Source organism: Betta splendens, chromosome 19 (assembly GCF_900634795.4).
Source record: "Betta splendens chromosome 19, fBetSpl5.4, whole genome shotgun sequence".
Taxonomy (NCBI): Eukaryota; Metazoa; Chordata; class Actinopteri; order Anabantiformes; family Osphronemidae; genus Betta; species Betta splendens.
In genome coordinates this window covers 12166742-12172876 of record NC_040898.2, presented here as the reverse complement: position 1 = coordinate 12172876, position 6135 = coordinate 12166742, and positions in this window count along the sequence as shown.

The following is a 6135-nucleotide window of genomic DNA, read 5'->3' as shown; positions in this document are numbered from 1 at the left end:
CCTTCAGCTGCCATTCCCTTTAAATTGAAACAGAGCCCTGCAAATAAATGCCACATTCTGAGCCGGGGCGACGGCTGAAACTTGCATTTCATATAAGCACCCTTTCGGGAATTGGCCCCGGCACAGCCTGCTTTATTCGCTCCGGTTTTAGTTATTTATATGATGAAGGAACGGGGCGACATCAGGGTCATTCAGTGTTCATTTATCTTTTTATGTTGTGTTCTGTGGCAAAGTACTAGAGTCAGGCCGTCTATCCAGACAAATTCCCACTGCACAAGTCCCCTGCTATGCCTGAACACTGCACAATGTGATGCAGAGTCCATCGGTTTTATTAGGATAATGTAGAAGAAGATCACAAGATGCTTTGTTGCTAATGTTAGCCTGAAAACAGCAACAGCAACTCCTCTAAGTTGTTGTTAAGCTTGCAATATTACCATACGTGTGCCATTTCCACGGAGTGACAGACCCCCCCCCGGATCAAATGGAGACTATTGATCCTGCAGCACTCCATTTCAAGTTAATTGTGCTTGAAATGAGGTGCACACACTCAAGCATACCTGCATTGGGAAGGTTTTATTTATTTATATTTGTCAGGGAACCCGTGTCAGATAAACAGAAAATATTCAATTCACGTCTTATTCAATTTTGCTCAAAAAGCTGGTTGTGCTGAAGTATGTGCTGGAAGGGCTTGAATCTGATTGATTCAGACTTAGATCCTACATGAGACTCCAGGCAGGAAGGGGACATGTTTCCGGGAGTCAGTGCCTGAGACTGACTGAAATTCTACTACCGGTACCTGTCCTGTTTGGATCTCACCCTGGAACCTGAGCCGCTCCTTTTTTCTTAGTGGAGCTTTTCACACAGTGGCCCTGGCTGTAATATGTCAGGAGGGGCCACAACCTGTCCGCTCCAGCCTGAAGTCAGGTCATGTGCATATTTAAAAGCTTAGTTTACAAATCATTCATCTCCACACTCAAATGGAAGGGAATTGATCAATTTTTTTTTTTTCTATTCTCCATAGTCAGTGGCTGTCAGTGAATATTTCCCCCAGCAGCCTCAGGCCTCAGCCCCGCGTGTAGAACCCCCCCCCCCCCCCGTTTGTTTATAAGCCTATTCTTTTATAACACTATATATAAATAAGTGAAAGTGTGTAATGGATCGCATTAAACAGGCCGGCATATTGAGGCAGGATTTAATTTGCATGCCAGATTAGCTTGCTATTGGTTGGGGTTTTGCCGTAGGGCAGCCTATTCCTTAATAGGATCTAGTCTCTTCAAATCCATTAAGTCAATTGAACCCATACATAATCTGATTTCAGAGGCACCATGTAAATGTTGCACTGATATGGCTGTTGTAGTGCAGGCCTTTGCCCTCGCTTAAGTGCAGCGTGGTGGCATTTCAAAAAGTGATTTACACACGTAAATGCTCAGGTCTTGGACTGGTCAGCGCTGCACAGACATGGATGAAATTAGGATCACCATGAGCAGAAAACACCATGCTTACAGTCACTCCTATCCTTAACAACACGGAGGCCAGAAATCAGCCAAACGAGGCGTAAAAGCCAGGTTTCTGCAAACATTTGAAACTCTGCGCCCGCAGATCGTCAGAAGCAGCCACTCCCAGCCATGTTAACAAGCTCATGGGTGATGCAGTGGGGTCACGATGACCTAAATCCTTGTTTGTGAGCTTGGCTGGTCAGAGCTGAGGAGGGAGACACTGCTGGAGGCACTGGAAAGACGAGGCCCGACACAGTCCCGGTCACGGCTGAGTGACCCGACGAGCCCCAGATTTACACACTGTACACACCCCAGCATCTGGCCAACAGGGAGCCACACACACACACACACACACACACGGACGCGTGAGACGTGAAGACAGGACAGGGACCCACTATGGGGAAATCTATAGTTTATAATTGGTGGAAGCTGGAGGAGGAAGAGAACCAGAACAAACCTCAAAAATGGGATTATGTCAGGAAGTGGTGAAATGTGTACACATGTGTTTAGAAGCTTCAATATTTGCCGCCAGTTAAAACAGCAATTCAGCTTTAAAAGCCTCCAATGTATGCAGGTATGTAGCCAGATAATGCAAACTCACAACTAAATGAACTGCTGCAGCAGGAAGTTAACTGCTCCTATTTATAGTATTTAAACTGGACCCCGGTGATTCCAGTGTCAGAGGATTTGGCGCTGGTGCTGTGAGGTCCTCCTGCTTTTCAAAACACACAATGGGAAAAAATTAAATCCCTGGAGGAGGATTTAGACACTTATATAACTCCCCAATTATAAAGTTTTTTTTTTTTCCTTCAAGAAGCCCCCGTGCCCTCCCCTCTGTTTATATGACTCACAAATATCTAATACTGAACTGTGTATAATGCCAGTGTGCCCACATGACTGCAGAAAAGGCTCTTTTGCTTTCTGCCCGACTGACTCAGGCATAATGGGAGGCTTGAAAAGCTGCGAGCTTTAAACCAGCGCGGTCTTGACAAAGCCTCGGTGGCTTGCTGGGAGACTGTGCATCCTCGCAAGTTGCCAAAAAACTAATTTTCAAGAGCACTCAGCATGGTCGTTAAGCTATCTAATGGAACCACACCCAGGCCGGACGTTAAATACCTCACTCCTGCATGGGCGCCTGTGCTGACGAGCAGAGAAATGAGAGTTTACATTTTAACAGCGTTTTACATCATCGGGGGTTAAAGATAAAAGCGGCGCATCCAAAATCGGAGCTTCACACGCATTGATGGTGCCCAGAGTGTCCGTGGTTTTCCCAATGGCTGACGCCGATTCCCCTTTGACCCCTCTTACCCGCCGGGCTCAGACCTGTACTTCCTCTCTTCTAATATTTCAAACCTTGATGTTTACCTGTGGGTGGTCCGACTCCCCTCCCCCTCCACCAGACTCAGGCACAGAGTACCTATTTATCCGATTTCAGGGAACAGCTCGAGCGTCCCGCTTGTTTTGCAGTTTACATCCTCCGTATGAAGGAGGCAGAGAAGGATGGAGGGCGGGCGCAGGGGACCGGGAGATCATTCAGCAGAAAAGTCCCCCGGCCCGGCCTCAGGACCACCAAACCTGTGGCTTCCATTCTTGACCTCATAATGTGCGAGTGGGAGGAGGGATATTACCTTTTCGTCGACAGTGCTTCCCCATATTCCCTGACCTCACAGAGACATTACAGTGGGCAAATATAAAGCGGGGCTTCATGAAGCCTGAGCTTATCTGGGCTCGAAAAGTATGTGAGACATGCCTGGGAACAAAAGGCCGTCTCTCAGCCTGGGAACAGGCCAAGGGGATCTCTTTCAGCAGCCACAGATTGCCCTGTGTTTTCTTAATTGACAGACCCCAGCCACATTTGATAGAAATGCCATGCAGCTGGCTGGGAGCCCCTGGCTTCCAGGTAGACCACCTTTCAGCAGGAAAATTGTCCTCAATTTACTTCATAAAGAAGTTTGATGGAGGTCTCTGGGCCTGTGTCATAAACATATTGTGATGTGGTGGCTTCACGTTCTTGCTTATTTCTGATCTGCAGCCATTCATTCTTCTATAGCTACTGATTTGTGTCCTCGTATTCCAGCTGCATTTACTTTACTACACTTGTTCTATATTTTTTGTTAATTCCAGCTGTAGTTAACTCCAGATGTGTTTCCTTGTGGGCAGATCTGCTACCGTTTGCTCAACTGCTCTTCACTGTGCTGGTACTTACAGTGAAGTGGGATCTAATCTGCTGGATTACAGCGAGTAGGTGGGACTACACCGTACAGTTAGAATATGTTCCTTCCTCCTGTCTGAGGAAAGCATGTCCTCAGCTGGTCAGACAGAGAAGTGCAGCCTGCTAAGAGATCTGCCAATCAAAGGTGAGAAAGGGAAATGGATTTTATGTTTATATGAGTTCATACAATTACAGAAAAAAATGTTACAGTCATTTAAATACTTTATAGGAAGACATAAAAGAAAGAATGGGGAACATGTTTAAAAATATATAAAATGAAGACTTTCTAAAATAGGTAGCAAATAATCATTTTAAAACAAATCAAACATCTATAACTATTACATTAGATTATTAATAAACCTTGTTCAATGCCATTGTCCATAGAGATACAGTCACTGCTTGAGCAGAGGAAAACGCTAATGAATCTCAGTGATGTGCTTGTAATAACAAACAACATCAGCTGCTAAAATGCCTTTGTCACCTCACATATTGTCAAAAGGTCTCCTGTGTACATTTAGATGGTGGCTTTCCCAAAGGCCTGGACTCCGTGGGGAATCACAAGGGGCCATATGGCATCCATGCCTCAAGCCCTGCGACTTCCCATCCAGTGTGGAAAAAGGATGTCAGGGTGCCACACAGAGTGGGCCCTCCTGTGGATATTAGTGGGCCATGGGAGATAAGAAACTAGCCATGCCAGACATCCAGGTCCATCAGCAGATAAGAGCGGAGACGGCCTCTAACCTCCACCCTGAACCTCGGGTGGTGCAGCCTGATTCTAGTTTCATCGCACACAACAAATGGACATTGAATGGGTTTAAATATTGCTCAGATCCATAGAGCTTTGTTTATCAGTGCGCCCGTCCGCACTCCATCCTGCTCTTCCTCATGCTCAACCTTTCCTCTTGTAGGCCAGTAGTGAAGTGGGGAATTTTGGAGGAAAAGATGGGTCACAACTTCCCTCCCCTGCTCTACAAATGCTTGTTGGTTAATGAAGTAACAACAAATTGGGCCGCGGGCTAATTTAGAGTGGCGTTTCCTGGCCCCTCTTGGCCCATAGAGATGTGTTTCATTTTCTCTTATCAGTGATTCAGTCATGTGGATTTACGCATGGACGCCTCTGTCTCCCCCGATCGCCGTGCTAATGGAAACTTCGTTAATGTCATTAATCTACGGCCCCAGACAAGTACTGAACACATATTTTGCTGTTTGTGCTCCATTTGTCAAGAGCTTCCTTTATGCGAGAGCTTCTAGAGAGTAAAGCAACACATTAGAGGAGACACAGGCGAGTCCATAACGTAGAATATTTCTACTTATAGCGACTGGAACGAGCTCACTCCGTCTTTCCTAAATCAGATCCCTAAAAAGTAAATGATGAGACAACCTCCAGCATCTTTCAGCGTCTCCTAAGCACAACAAGATGTGATCTGTGATTACGGCTCAACGCTGAACTCTAATCTCTGCTGGCTGGAGGACACAAGTTCAACACAGTTACTTACAATTTGGCAGGGCAGATTTAGTCGCAGGGCAAAATGCTCCTGCCAGGGCGGATCTTCGTCATACTTATTGTGTACGTACTCGCCATTAGGTAAATCAGTGTGTTTATATTGCAGGCAAATTGAGCGTAGCTGCAGAAATGTGGCCTCTGGGTGCTTCTAGGTGTGAGCTGAACTCAAGCTTGTGGCCAGACTGAGGGAAAGGCACAAGAAAGGTGACCTGCGTGAGTACGGGCAAACGATGACTAAAGAAAGTGCCAGGATTCTGTCTGAAGTACTTTTGATGCTACACTCCACAATATGTGCCACTCAAAACCTCTCCATCTGACACCACAACATCATCCACAACACACACATGAACCTCAAGGGAGTAGTTCATCAGCATCTTCATCATCAGCATCACTTTTCTAAATTGAACCCTCCATAGTTTACTTCACCAGATCCGGAACATACATGTTTATTCATGCCGATTTGAAAATCCAACATTATTTCTTGCTTGGTTGATCGACACTTCGATGGCCACGCACACAAAGCCACTCTAATGTTGTCATTAGTTCTGCTTCTCTGGTGGCCAAAAGATGGATCCTTAAATCCCAGGATCCAATAAGGTCGTATATGAATGGTTGAAGGAGATAAACTACATCAAATAAATGAAACAGACTCATTCACTGATGGAAGACGAGGGAGAAAAAGTCTGTTAATTAAAAATATGAAAATGAACAAAATCTCTGACACAGTCCTGGACCCATCTGCACAGCACCATAATTCTCTTTCCACCTTACATGAACTCCATTTAATTAAATTGAAGCTGAAAAGTAGCCTAGACCAGTTTATATTTATTATTGAGCAGGATGTTTTTATTCAAGCTCAAGATGAAAATAATGCTTTAGATCCACATAAATAACTTAGAATATTAAAATAATTCCTGCTTTAA